Source organism: Triticum aestivum, chromosome 1A (assembly GCF_018294505.1).
Source record: "Triticum aestivum cultivar Chinese Spring chromosome 1A, IWGSC CS RefSeq v2.1, whole genome shotgun sequence".
Lineage (NCBI taxonomy): Eukaryota > Viridiplantae > Streptophyta > Magnoliopsida > Poales > Poaceae > Triticum > Triticum aestivum.
Genome location: NC_057794.1, coordinates 153,989,106 through 154,005,204, shown reverse-complemented (window position 1 = coordinate 154,005,204; position 16,099 = coordinate 153,989,106).

Here is a 16,099-nt window from a genome sequence, read left to right as displayed (position 1 = left end):
ACCACGCGCGGGCGACCGAGCTCCGGCGACCCCGCCGCCCTCCACTCCTCCGGTGAGCTCCGGCAGCCGCCTCCCCGCGAACTCCGGCGCCGACTCCGGCGAGAGTTCAGCCACCTCGATTCGCGTGCCCCGATCTAGATCAGATCTGAAACCCTAACCCGACGGTTGACTTTCTCCCCCTTTCTCAAATTCATGTTGCATACTTTGACCTACCGTAACTTTGCATCCGTCACTCCGATTTGGGCATATAGCATATCAAAATGTTCACCTCAGAGAGTACATCATTTCATTCCATTGCATCATTTTCATTTGAGTTCATCTTGATGCCCGAAATGCTGTTAGAAGAGGGCTACTTGAGATAATTGTCAGATCTGCTACTCCATTTAGATATTTGTCATTTTTGCCATGATTATTGTGTGCATGATATGCCCATGAGTACTACATATATTTTGTTAAGGGCTTTGTCATCTTGCCAGAGGTGCAACCCATGTATTTTTGTGATGTGTGTGGTGACTATCACAAGCTCGCAAAGTGGTGCACTTGGTAATTCTGATTTCAGGGACTTAGCAATTCCACTAAGTCCTTGAGCTGTTTATCTCATGTTGCCATATGTTCATGTTGTTTCCTAGTGATCCATGCCTCTTTTGAGGATGATCAGTAAGGATGTTTTTTTATTCTTGTAGTGCTCTATCCATCGATGTCTTTTTTGCAATTTTGGAGCACCCTAGCTTGAGTCAATCGAGCTCTACTTTTGCTACTTTGTGAATCTGGGCAGATTGTCTACTTGTTAGCGATTTTGCCGATGATGTTGTAGTTGATCCGTGCATGCTATATTATTGTTCTTGCCATGTCTAGCTTGCATTTTTTGTATTCTTGATGGGTGTAAGCTTAGCTTATCATGAATTGCAACCTAGTGAGTGCATCGAGCTCGTAAACATGCCTACTTGAGATATGTTTCAGCATGTGCCAGTTTTCACTAAGTCTGTGATCTGATTATGTTTTTGCCATGTTCACATGCTTGCAATTGTATTTTCTGATCCCTTTTGGCTCAAGGTCACTAAGGGACTTTTGTTAAGATCTTTGAGTACCTCCATGCCATGCTTTACTTTTCCATGTTCGGGTCCTGGAGCATGTAGTTTTGTTGCTCCGAAGAGTGCTACCTGATCTGAAATTCCAGACAAGTGTTAATTTCACTAAGTCTGAGATCTGTTTGCCATATGCATTTTTGCCATGCTTGTTTGAACCTGTTAATGGATGAATTGGCCGTAGCTCAGTGCTAGGCTTTTGTTAATAATCTTGAATGCATCCCTGCCATGTATTTTGTTGTCATGTTTGGGTGCTGTAGCATGTTCATCTCGTTGCATTTAGATGGCTACTTGCTGTAAATCGCAAACCGGTGTCATATTTGAATTGCTTGCCATTTCCAAACCGTAACTCCGATTCCGGCGTTCTTTATATTGTTTTCAAGCGGTTCCATCTTATCTTTCTAGTGGCACACTTGGATTCCCAAGTTGAGGCCAGGGTCATGCATCCCTTGTCAAATCTTGCATATGCATCCCGCATCGCATCCCGCATCGCATACCATCTTTGCATCATGTTGTTTGAGTTGCACGTGGTTGATTTGTGTCCTTGTTGCTTGTTTGTCTTGTTTGGGTAGAGCCGGGAGACGAGTTCGCTAATGAGTAGCCCGTTGAGTTTGCTTTCGAGGATCCAGTCAACTCTGACAACTGTGCAGGCAAGATGATCATACCCTTGAAATCCCTACTATCTTTGCTATGCTAGTTTGCTCGCTCTTTTGATATGCCAATGCTACGATGCCTACCATTTGCTTTCAAGCCTCCCAAGTTGCCATGTCAAACCTCTAACCCACCATGTCCTAGCAAACCATTGATTGGCTATGTTACCGCTTTGCTCAGCCCCTCTTATAGCGTTGCTAGTTGCAAGTGAAGATTGGAGGCCGTTCCTTGTTGGAACATTTATTTACTTGTTGGGATATTACTATATATCTTATTTAATTAATGCATCTATATACTTGGTAAAGGGTGGAAGGCTCGGCCTCTTGCCTAGTGTTTTGTTCCACTCTTGCCGCCCTAGTTTCCGTCATATCGGTGTTATGTTCCCGGATTTTGCGTTCCTTACGCGGTTGGGTTATAATGGGAACCCCTTGATAGTTCGCCTTGATTAAAGCTTTTCCAGCAATGCCCAACCTTGGTTTTACCATTTTCCACCTAGCCTCTTTTTCCCTTGGGTTTTCGGAGCCCGAGGGTCTTCTTGTTTAACCCCCCCCCCCCTCCCGGGCCAGTGCTCCTCTGAGTGTTGGTCCGAACCAGGCAGCCTGCGGGGCCACCTCGGGGAAACTTGAGGGTTGGTTTTACTCGTAGCTTGACCTATCTGAGTGTGCCCTGAGAAAGAGATATGTGCAGCTCCTATCGGGATTTGTCGGCACATTCGGGCGGTGTTGCTGGTCTTGTTTTAACCTGTCGAAGTGTCTTGAAGAACCGAGATACCGAGCCTGATCGGAACATCTTGGGAGGAGGTCTATTCCTTCGTTGACTGTGAGAGCTTGTCATGGGCTAAGTTGGGACTCCCCTGCAGGGATTTGAACTTTCGAAAGCCGTGCCCGCGGTTATGGGCAGATGGGAATTTGTTAATGTCCGGTTGTAGATAACTTGAACCTTAACTTAATTAAAATGAATCAACTGAGTGTGTTACCGTGATGGCCTCTTCTCGGCGGAGTCCGGGAAGTGGACATGGTGTTGGAGTAATGTTTGCGCAGGTTGCTCTCTAGTTTCCCGCTAGCGCTTTGCCTCCTCTTCTCGCTCTCCTTTGCGAACAGGATAGCCACCATACTTGCTAGTCACTTGCTGCAGCTCCACATATATTTACCTTGCCTTACCTATAAGCTTAAATAGTCTTGATCGCGAGGGTACGAGATTGCTGAGTCCCTATGGCTCACAGATTACTATTACACCAGATGCAGGGCCTGATGATTCCGCTCCAGGTGACGCGCTCGAGCTCAAGTGGGAGTTCGACGAGGACTCTCAACGTTACTATGTTTCCTTTCCTGATGATCAGTTGTGGTGCCCAGTTGGGGGTGATCGGGACCATGTCGCATGTTGGGTTCTCTTTTATTTTGGCGCCGTAGTCAGGCCATGAGTGTTTGGTTGATGTAATGTTGTTTATGTACTTGATTGACGTGGCGAGTGTAAGCCAACTATGTTATCTCCCCTTTTATTATCATATTGCATGGGATGTTGTGAAGATTGCCTAACTTGCGACATATGCCTTCAATGCGATTATGCCTCTAAGTCGTGCCTCGACACGTGGGAGATATAGTCGCATCGAGGGTGTTACAAAAAACGTATCAGAGTGTGAAACAAGTAAGCAATGGTGGTTGCGGAAAGTGTTGGAGGTATGGGGATGTGTATGCGGAAGTGGGGGCGTTTGCTGAAATTTTAGGGGGGGAGGGTGTAGTTTCGTCAGGGTTTTACGGACGTTCGGTGGTTACGATCGCCCGGTCGCCGGATGTCCGGTAGCTGATGGACGTCCGGTGCCAGGGTGAAACTCGGGCACGGGAAGAACAGCTAGGGTTCTTCGAGGAGAGGGCAAAATTCGTCGAAGCCGGGCGATTTAGTGGATGGAAAAGGTGGAGAAGAAGGGGAAAACTAGATCCACTCAAGGAAAAGCAAATCCACAGATCAAAGCCAACAAAATTTCATCACACCAACAAATCACAAAAAAGTTGGGGCTATTTTTGTGGGGAATTTTCGAATTACGGACAAAATCAACAAAAACAGGGCTAGAAACACAACGGGGAGGCTCCGAAATCGTGATCAACGTGGCTCTAGATACCAAGATGATGTAGGGTGGAACCCTAGATGGCCGATCTTTCACGAAAGGAGCGGATCCCGCGATGAACACTAATAACACAAGGGGAAACACGAGGGGAAATCACAATGGTAACACAAGAGAAACACTAAAACCAACAACTACGATCACACATGTGCTAGATCCATGAACACAAAGGGAGATACATGATCCACGATCAACAAGGGACGATACACGGTAATCGGTTCTTCTCCAAAGGAGGTCTTGATGGGGCCACCCAAAAAGGGGGTCTTCAATCCAAGGGGATCTTCTCCGTAGAGGGGTCGCGGTCTCTCTCGAGGAGTAGATCCGATGAGGATGAGTGAGGCTCTATCTCTAATATGAGCTATCACAACGCTAACCCTAGCTAGGAGGAGGAGGAGGTCTATTTACAGTCTTAGTGCAAATGGGGACGAAGTGAGGGGGTACATGGGCCTCGGGCCCGAATCCTATGCGTAGACAGGTACCGGACATCCGGTGTGTAGCGGTCGTCCGGTGGCTCTGGGACGGCCGGAAGTCCGGTGGTCACTGGACTTCCGCTATTTCCGTTCTGTGAGGGTGACGCTGGACGTCCGGTAACTTCGGACTTCCGCTAATTTTGGCTCGGGTGCGGTGGCGCCTATCGTCCGGTCCGGACCGGACGTCCGCTCGCTGGGACTCAGCTGGGGCTTCAGGCTCCGGACGTCCAGTCGTCCGATGGTTGTAGCTTCGTTGGCCTTCCTTCTTCATGACCATGGCGCTTGGTGTCCTCATCGCCTTGTCCGTGTTGGGGAACATAGTAGTTTCAAATTTTCCTACGCACACGCAAGATCATGGTGATGCATAGCAACGAGAGGGGAGAGTGTTGTCCACGTACCCTCGTAGACCGAAAGCGGAAGCGTTAGCACAACGCGGTTGATGTAGTCGTACGTCTTCACGATCCGACCGATCAAGTACCGAACGCACGGCACCTCCGAGTTATGCACACGTTCAACTCGATGACATCCCTCGAACTCCGATCCAGCTGAGCTTTGAGGGAGAGTTCCGCCAGCACGACGGCGTGGTGATGATGATGATGTTCCACCGACGCAGGGCTTCGCCTAAGCACCGCTATGATATGACCGAGGTGGATTATGGTGGAGAGGGGCACCGCACACGGCTAAGAGATCAAGAGAACAATTGTTGTGTCTTTGGGGTGCCCCCTGCCCCCGTATATAAAGGAGTGGAGGAGGGGGAGGGCCGGCCCTCTCTATGGCGCGCCCTAGGGGAGTCCTACTTCCACCGGGAGTAGAATTCCCCCTTTCCTAGTAGAACTAGGAGCCCTTCCAAGTAGTAGTAGTAGGAGGGAAGGAAAGGGAAGGGAAAAGGAGAAGGAAGGATGGGGGGCCCCTCCCTAGTCCAATTCGGACCAGCCCATGGGGAGGGGTGCGGCCACCCTTTGAGGCCTTTCTCTCCTTTCCCGTATGGCCCATTAAGGCCCAATACGAATTCCCGTAACTCCCCGGTACTCCCGAAAATACCCGAATCACTCGGAACCTTTCCGATGTCCGAATATAGTCGTCCAATATATCGATCTTTACATCTCGACCATTTAGAGACTCTTCGTCATGTCCCCGATCTCATCCGGGACTCCGAACTCCTTCGGTACATCAAAACACATAAACTCATAATATAACCGTCATCGAACTTTAAGCGTGCGTACCCTATGGGTTCGAGAACTATGTAGACATGACCGAGACATGTCTCTGGTCAATAACCAATAGCGGAACCTGGATGCTCATATTGGCTCCTACATATTCTACGAAGATCTTTATCAGTCAAACCGCATAACAACATACGTTGTTCCCTTTGTTATCGGTATCGTACTTGCCCGAGATTCGATCGTCGGTATCTCAATACCTAGTTCAATCTCGTTACCGGCAAGTCTCTTTACTCATTCCGTAACACATCATCCTGCAACTAACTCATTAGTTGCAATGCTTGCAAGGCTTATAGTGATGTGCATTACCGAGTGGGCCGAGAGATACCTCTCCGACAATCGGAGTGACAAATCCTAATCTCGAAATACGCCAAGCCAACAAGTACCTTTAGAGACACCTGTAGAGCACCTTTATAATCACCCAGTTACGTTGTGACGTTTGGTAGCACACAAAGTGTTCCTCCGGTAAACGGGAGTTGCATAATCTCATAGTCATAGGAACATGTATAAGTCATGAAGAAAGCAATAACAACAAACTAAACTATCAAGTGATATGCTAACGGAATGGGTCAAGTCAATCACATCATTCTCTAATGATGTGACCCTGTTAATCAAATGACAACTCATGTCTATGGCTACGAAACTTAACCATCTTTGATTCAATGAGCTAGTCAAGTAGAGGCATACTAGTGACATACTGTTTGTCTATGTATTCACACATGTATTTTGTTTCCAGTTAATACAATTCTAGCATGAATAATAAACATTTACCATGATATAAGGAAATAAATAATAACTTTATTATTGCCTCTAGGGCATATTTCCTTTAGTGTGATGGGTGTAGCTGCTCCGTGGCTCTCCTCCAAGTACCTGATCACGCATAGTGTTTCCGCTTGAGGTAGTAGCCATGTCTCATGTATAGAAAGTGGTAGTTCGGAGATGAGCGAGTTCACCTTATCTTCGATAGCCTTTGCTCGTGCCCTTGTCATTGGACCAAGTGGTGTCGTGGGAGACGTAGGTAGGTCCATGGGGATGATCTTGGGATGCTCCGCATCAATGTCATACTTTGATTCGGCGGTATTGTTGGATGAAGTGGCCTAGACCGACATTACATCACCGCGTTCATGAGACTGGTTCTACCGACGTGCTTTGCACACAGGTGGCTAGTGGGTGTCTGTTTCTCCAACTTTAGTTGAATCGAGGTTGACTATGCCCGGTCCTTGTTGAAGGTTAAGACAACACACTTGACGAAAAATCGTTGTGGTTTTGATGCGTAGGTAAGAACGGTTCTTGCTAAGCCCGTAGCGGCCACGTAAAACTTGCAACAACAAAGTAGAGGACGTCTGACTCGTTTTTGCAGGGCATGTTGTGATGTGATATGGTCAAGACGTGATTATATAAATTGTTGTATGAGATGATCATGTTTTGTAACAAAGTTATCAGCAACTGGCAGGAGCCATATGGTTGTCGCTTTATTGTATGAAATGCAGTCGCCATGTAATTGCTTTACTTTATCACTAAGCGGTAGCGATAGTCGTAGAAGCAATAGTTGGCAATACAAAAATGATGCTACGATGGAGATCAAGGTGGGTGATGATGGTGATCATGACGGTGCTTTGGAGATGGAGATCAAAGGCACGAGATGATAATGGCCATATCATATCACTTATATTGATTGCATGTGATGTTTATCCTTTATGCATCTTATTCTGCTTAGTACGGCGGTAGCATTATAAGATGATCTCTCACTAAATTTCAAGGTACAAGTGTTCTCCCTGAGTATGCACCGTTTCTACAGTTCGTCCTGCCGAGACACCACGTGATGATCGGGTGTGATAAGCTCTATGTTCACATAGAACGGGTGCAAGCCAGTTTTGCACATGTAGAATACTCGAGTTAAACTTGATGAGCCTAGCATATGCAGATATGGCATCAGAACACTGAGATTGTAAGATCAAATGTGAATCATATAGTAGATATGATCAACATAGTGATGTTCACCATTGGAAACTACTCCATCTCACTTGATGATCGGACATGGTTTAGTTGATATGGATCACATGATCATTTAGATGACTAGAGGGATGTCTATCTTAGTGGGAGTTCTTAAGTAATATGATTAATTGAACTTTAATTTATCATGAACTTAGTCCTGATAGTACTTGCATATCTATGTTGTAGATCAATAGCTCGCGTATTGCTTCCCTGTTTTATTTATGATATGTTCCTAGAGAAAACTAAGTTGAAAGATGATAGTAGTGATGATGCGGACTAGGTCCGAGATCTGAGGATTATCCTCATTGCTAATAGAAGAATTATGTCCTTGATGCACCGCTAGGTGACAAAACTATTGCCAGCAGATACAAACATTGTGAACGTTTGACAAGCTCGGTATGATGATTACTTGATAGTTTATTGCACCATGCTTTACGGCTTAGAACTGGGACTTCAAAAAATGTTTTGAACGACTTGGAGATTTTCCAACAGTTTAAATTGGTATTTCAGACCCATGCCCGTGTTAAGAGGTATGAGACCTCTGACACAGTACTTTGCCTACAAGATGGAGGAGAATAGCTTAGCTAGTGAGCATATGCTCAGAATGTGTGGGTACTACAATCGCTTGAATCAAGTGGGAGTTAATCTTCCAGATAAGATAGTGATTGACAAAGTTCTCTAGTCACTATTGCCAAGTTATTGGAACTTCGTGATGAGCAATAATATGCAAGGGATGAAAAAATGATTCTCGAGCTCTTCGTGATGCTGAAATCAACAAAGGTACAAATAAAGAAAAGCATCAAATGTTCATGGTTGACAAGACCGCTAGTTTCAAGTAAAAGGACAAGGGAATGAAATGGAACTTCAAGAAGAATGAGAAGCAAGTTGTCAATCCCATGAAGAAGCCCAAAACTAGACCCAAGCCTGAAACTGAGTACTTCTACCGCATAGGAGATGGTCGCTAGAAGCGGAACTGCCCCAAATATTTGGCGGATAAGAAGGATGGAAAAATGATTTGAAAAAAAAAGTATATATGATATACATGTTATTGATGTGTACTTTACTAGTGTTCATAGTAGCCCTGGGTATTTGATATTGGTTCAGTTGCTATGATTAGTAACATCAAATAGGAGTTACAAAATGAACAAAGACTAGTTGAGGGCGAGGTGACGATGTGTGTTGGAAGTGATTCCAAGGTTGATAAGATCACCATCGCACACTCCCTTTACCTTCGGGATTAGTGTTGAACCTAAAATAAATGTTATTTGGTGTTTGCGTTGAGCATAAGATGATTGGATCATGTTTATTGCAATACGGTTATTCATTTAAGTCAAAGAATAATTGTTATTCTGTTTACATGAATAAAACCTTCTGTGGTCATACACCCAAGGTGAATGGTTTATTGAATCTCGATCGCAGTGATACACATATTCTTAATATTGAAGCTAAAAGATGCAAAGTTAATAATGATAGTGCAACTTATTTGTGGCACTACCATTTTGGTCATATTGGCATAAAGCACATGAAGAAACTCCATGTTGATAGGCTTTTGGAATCACTTGATTATGAATCACATGATGTTTGCGAACCATGCCTCATGGACAAGACGACTAACACTCCATTCTCCGAAACAATGGAGCGAACCACTGACTTATTGGAAATAATACATACCAATGTATGCAGTCTGATGAGTGTTGAGGCTCGTGGCGGGTATCGTTATTTTCTGACCTTCATAAATGATTTGAGTAGATATGGGTATATCTAAGGAAACATAAGTCTGAAACATTTGAAAAGTTCAAAGAATTTCAGAGTGAAGTGGAGAATCATCGTAACAAGAAAATAAAGTTTCTACGATCTGATCGCAGAGGCGAATATTTGAGTTATGAGTTTGGCCTTCAGTTAAAACAATGTGGAATAGTTTCACAAACTCATGCCACCTGGAACACCATAACATAATGGTGTGTGCAAACATCGTAACCGTACTTTATTATATATATGGTGCGATTCATGATGTCTCTTACTGATTTACCACTATTATTTTGGGGTTATGCATTAGAGACAGCTGCATTCACGTTAAATAGGGTGCCATCTAATCCGTTGAGATGACACCGTATGAACTATGGTCTAGCAGGAAACTTAAGCTCAAACCCAAATCAGAGAAGTGCGTCTTCATAGGATACACAAAAGAAACTGTTGGGTACACCTTCTATCACAGATCCGAAGGCAAGATCTTTGTTGCTAAGAATGGAACCTTTCTAGAGAAGGAGTTTCTCTCGAAAGAAGTGAGTGGGAGGAAAGTAGAACTTGATAAGGTAGTTGTACCTTCTCCCGAATTGGAAAGTAGTTCATCATAGAAATTAGTTCTAGTGATTCCTACACCAATTAGTGAGGAAGCTAATGATGATGATCATGAAACTTTGAATCAAGTTACTACCGAACTTGGTAGGTCTACCAGAGTACGAACTGAGCAAGGTGATACGGTAGTCCTGTTCTGGAAGTCATGTTACTAAACCATGATGAACCTACGAACTATGAGGAAGCGATGATGAGCCCAGATTCCGCAAAATGGCTTGAGGCCATGAAATCTGAGATGGGGTCCATGTATGAGAACAAAGTGTGGACTTTGATTGACTTGCCCGATGATTGGCGAGCCATTAAGAATAAATGGATCTTCAAGAGGAATACAAACGTTGATAGTAGTGTTACTATCTACAAAGCTCGAATTCTCGCAAAAGATTTTTGACAAGTTCAAGTTATTGACTATGATGAGATTTTCTCACTCGTATCGATGTTTAAAGTCTGTCCGAATCATGTTAGCAATTGCCACATTTTATGAAATCTGGCAAATGGATGTGAAAAGTACATTCCTTAATGGATTTCTTAAAGAAGAGTTGTATATGATGCAACAAGAAGGTTTTGTCAATCCTAAAGGTGCTAACAAAGTGTGCAAGCTCCAGTGATCCATCTATGGACTGGTGCAAGCATCTCGGAGTTGGAATATACGCTTTGATGAGTTGACCAAAGCATATAGTTTTATACAGACTTTGCGGTAAAGCCTGTATTTACAAGAAAGTGAGTGGGAGCACTAGAACCTTTATGATAAGTATATGTGAATGACATATTGTTGATCGGAAATGTTGTAGAATTTTTTGGAAAGCATAAAGGAGTGTTTCAAATAAGTTTTTCAAAGAAAGACCTCGGTGAAGCTGCTTACATATTGAGCATCAAGATCTATAGAGTTAGATCAAGACGCTTGATAAGTTTTTTCAATGAGTACATACCTTGACAAGTTTTTGAAGTAGTTCAAAATGGATCAGTCAAAGAAGGAGTTCTTGCCTGTGTTGCAAGGTGTGAAGTTGAGTAAAGACTCAAAACCTGACCACTGCGGAAAATAGAAAGAGAATGAAAAATCATTCCCTGTGCCTCAGTCATAGGTTCTATAAAGTATGCTATGTTGTGTACCAGACCTATTGTGTACCTCACCATAAAGTTTGGCAAGAGGGTACAATAGTGATCCAGGAGTGGATCACTGGATAGCGGTCAAAATTATCCTTAGTGGAATAAGCATATGTTTCTCGGCTATGGAGGTGATAAAGAGTCATCGTAAAGAGTTACGTTGATGTAAGCTTTTACACCAATCCGGATGACTCTGAGTCTCAATCTAGATACATATTGAAAGTGGGAGCAATTAGCTAGAGTAGCTCCAAGCAGAGCATTGTAGACATAGAAAATTTGCAAAATATATACGACTCTGAATGTGGCAGACCTGTTGACTAAACTTCTCTCACAAGAAAAACATGATCAATCTTTGGGTGTTAATCACATAGCGATGTGAACTAGATTATTGACTCTAGTAAACCCTTTGGGTGTTAGTCACATGGAGATGTTAACTAATCACATAAAGATGTGAACTATTGGTGTTAAATCACATGGCTATGTGAACTAGATTATAGACTCTAGTGCAAGTGGGAGACTAAAGGAAATATGCCCTAGAGGCAATAATAAAGTTGTTATTTATATTTCCTTATATCATGATGTTTATTATTCGTGCTAGAATTGTATTAACCGGAAACTTAGTACATATGTAAATACATAGACAAACAGAGTGTCCCTAGTATGCCTCTACTTGACTAGCTCATTAATCAAAGATGGTTAAGTTTCCTAGTCATAGACATGTGTTGTCATTTGATGAACGGGATGACATCATTAGAGAATGATGTGATGGACAAGACCCATCCATTATCTTAGCATTATGATCGTTTAGTTTTATTGCTATTGCTTTCTTCATGACTTATACATGTTCCTCTGACTATGAGATTATGCAACTCCCGATTACCGGAGGAACACCTTGTGTGCTATCAAACGTCACAACGTAACTGGATGATTATAAAGATGCTCTACAGGTGTCTCCGATGGTGTTTGTTGAGTTAGCATAGATCGAGATTAAGATTTGTCACTCCGTGTTTCGGAGAGGTATCTCTAGGCCCTCTCGGTAATGCACATCACTATAAGCCTTGCAAGCAATGTGACTAATGAGTTAGTTATGGGATGATGCATTACGAAATGAGTAAAGATACTTGCCGGTAACGAGATCGAACTAGGTATGGTGATACCGACGATCAAATCTCGGACAAGTAACATACCGATGACAAAGGGAACAACGTATGTTGTTATGTGGTTTGACCGATAAAGATCTTCGTAGAATATGTAGGAGCCAATATGAGCATCCAGGTTCCGCTATTGGTTATTGACCGGAGATGTGTCTCGGTCATGTCTACATAGTTCTCAAACCCATAGGGTCTGCACACTTACCGTTCGATGACGATTTGTATTATGAGTTATGTGATTTGATGACCGAAGTTTGTTCGAAGTCCCGGATGAGATCACGTACATGACGAGGAGTCTCAAAATGGTCGAGAGGTAAAGATTCATATACTGGAAGGCTATATCCGGACATCGGAAAGGTTCCGAGTGATTCAGGTATTTTTCGGAGAACCGGGGAGTTACCGGAATTCACCAGGGGAAGTATTGGGCCTTATTGGGCTTTCGTGGAAAGGACAGAAGGGCCACAAGGGGAGGAAGCGCACCCCCCATGGGCTGGTCCGAATTGGACTAGGAGGGGGTGGCGCCCCCTCTTTCCTTCTCCCTCTCCTTCTTCCCTCCTTCTCCCACTAGGAATAGGAAAGAGGAGGGGAATCCTACTTGGACTAGGGAGTCCTAGTAGGATTTCACACACCTGGTGCGCCCCTTAGGGCCGGCCACCTCTTCCCTCCCCTCCTTTATATACGTGGCCATGGGGGCACCCCATAGATAGACAAGTTGATCTTTAGCCATGTGCGGTGCACCCCTCCATAGTTTTCCACCTCGGTCATATTGTCGTAGTGCTTAGGCGAAGCCCTGCCTCGGTAACTTCATCATCACCGTCACCAAGCCGTCATGCTGACGAAACTCTCCCTCAGCCTCAACTGGATCAAGAGTACGAGGGCGTCATCGAGCTGAATGTGTGCAGAACTCAGAGGTTCCGTACGTTCGGTGCTTGATCGGTCAGAACGAGAAGAAGTTCGACTACATCAACCGCGTTGTCAAACGCTTTCGCTTTCAGTCTACGAGGGTACGTGGACACACTCTCCCCCTCTCGTTGCTATGCATCTCCTAGATAGATCTTGCATGATCGTAGGAATTTTTTGAAATACTGCGTTTCCCAACACTATGATCGGTCGCTCATGATACATATATAGATACCATAGTACCCTCTCTAGCTAGGTTGTTTTATAGATTGTCATTGTGATGGATGATATACATGAGCAAGGCGCCAAGTCACGTCATCACGTCGTGTGTTGAGCCATGGCTAATGTTGAGCAGCTCGGCGCTGAAGCACGAGTATAACATTGGTGTTGAGCCAGGTGAATACATGCTTGGTGTTCGTAGAGGCCGCCAGCAAACGTCTAAACAGTAATGTCAGGCACCGGCGGGGCACGCAGGTGATGGGCTCACCGTTTGTGTTGCGCCATGAGCAGGACTTTGATTGAGAGGGTGATGTGCATGCATTATCATGGTTTGACGGCATGAGCGTGAGTGTCTGCACGCGTACATGCTACTTGCGTCTATGGACGATGTGCACTAATGTATTCATCACATATAATATTAAAAAAATCGGTTTGTGCATTTAACACAAAGTATTTCATAATTTAGCTGACGAGTGTGCATTGCAGCGACGAGTCCGTGGTTTGATTCCTCACATACGCATAATTTTGGTTTTTATTTCTTTCTCCATTGACAGGTAGGCCCGCATAGATAGATAGATACAGAACATGAGCTGATGAGGCGCATGCGGACTGTTTGACTGGTCAACCGGACAAATACGGAGCTATACGATGAGCAGTGACCATGTAATCACCATATCTCGTATACAATAATCAAAGTGAGCTATCAAGACAAGTTTGATGATCGCCAATGCATTTTACTCGGTAATAAATGACCAGGATTGAAGGGTGAGGGAGTCCTGGATTAGGGGGTGTTCGGATGGCCGGACTATACCTTCAGCCGGACTCCTGGACTATGAAGATACAAGATTGAAGACTTCGTCCCGTGTCCGGAAGGGACTTTCCTTGGCGTGGAAGGCAAGCTTGGCGATACGGATATGTAGATCTCCTACCATTGTAACCGACTTTGTGTAACCCTAACCCTCTCCGGTGTCTATATAAACCGGAGGGTTTTAGTCCGTAGGACGACATACAGAACAACAATCATACCATAGGCTAGCTTCTAGGGTTTAGCCTCTCCGATCTCGTGGTAGATCTACTCTTGTACTACCCATATCATCAATATTAATCAAGCAGGACGTAGGGTTTTATCTCCATCAAGAGGGCCCGAACCTGGGTAAAACTTCGTGTCCCTTGCCTCCTGTTACCATCTGGCCTAGACGCACAGTTCGGGACCCCCTACCCGAGATCCGCCGGTTTTGACACCGACATTGGTGCTTTCGTTGAGAGTTCCTCTGTGTCGTCGCCATCAGGAAGGATGCCTCGCCCCGTCTTTAAAGACGACACCGTTGCTAAGGGAGCTTTGGCTGTCGGCCAAACCCTCCAGCTAGGTGGTTTTCTCATGACCGCCTGTTCGGCTTCTACGCCGACGATGACCTCTCGAGTCATCGAAAACAATCTTCATGTTAGCTCGGAACTCGCCGAGCAGTTAGATCCAATGGAGCTCTCCTCCATAAACGAGCTCTTGGATCGCATCGCCGCCCTGGGAGTCGCTACGGAGTATGAGCAAATTGGGCCTAAGCCCAATCTAAGAGAGATTAACTCTCCCCAAGTCACCCATCACATTGCCGTGGTAGAGGGACAGTGCGGCGACCCTTCATCTATCTTAAGGACTAGCTACGTCGGGATTCCCGATCCCTCCAAGCCGGATACCTGTGGAGGGGAGGATATCACTCAAGACCTGAACTCAGAGTCAGGCGACGGGTTGGATTCATTGGACAACATCCAGGAATCCAAATTTTCAAGTTCGGAAATTCCTCGGCCTCTGAGCCTCAGATGGGGTGAGGCTTCGGATTTAATTCCACCCACCCACCCGAACATAAGCGATCTATCCCAAATCAGGCAAGAGCCCGAAGAAACAGTACATCATTACTGGGCCAGATTCCTCCAGATTAGGAACAGGATAAGGGACTGCCGCGAGGAAGACGCAATCTCAATCTTCTGCAATAATTGCACGGACAAGGGAATCCTCAACACCATAAGTCGCCATGATATTACACGCTTCACTGACTTGGCGTCCATTGTACGAAAATACTGTGCGATGGAAAGCGCCTGGAAAACAAAAATAAATTTTGGGACGATCCGGCCCTGAATACAAACCCAGTCCGAAATAAAAGGTTTAATGGAACCGTACTGGAATGATGGCTTAATGGACCCTATAAAATTCACAGTACAGAGGACGCCACACCAACTCACAGCCTTAGAGCATGTTGGATACTCCGGCAGGTGGCCAAAATTGGCGAAGATCTCCTAATTCCGGAGGCCACAGAAAGCCACCCCAGAGGCACCAATACGGTATTAACAGTCTTCGAGACTTTCGCATCAAATAATATGCGAAAAAGGACACTCCGCAGCCTTGCCGAAGTCTACCAAGTAGCAACAATAAACCCATGGAGTGACACGGCTATTACCTTTAACGCCAATGATGAACCTAAATTCCGAACAGCCCGAGCAGCAGCCGCATTGGTCCTCAGTCCAATAGTGGACGGCTTTCGTCTTACCAAGGTACTCATGGACGGCGGCAGCGGATTGAACCTCATTTATGAGGAAACCCTTCAAAAAATGGAAATAGACTAGAACCGCATTGAGCGAAGCAGCACAACCTTTAGAGGAATAATCCCCAGTCGAGAATCGCGCTGTACAGGAAAAATCACACTAGATGTGGTGTTCGGCACGCCAGATAATTACAGGTCTGAAGAGGTCACGTTCCATGTGGCTCCGTTTAGCAGCGGTTATCACGCTCTGTTAGGGCGGGAAGCGTTTACAATCTTCCAAGCAATACCCCATTACGGGTACA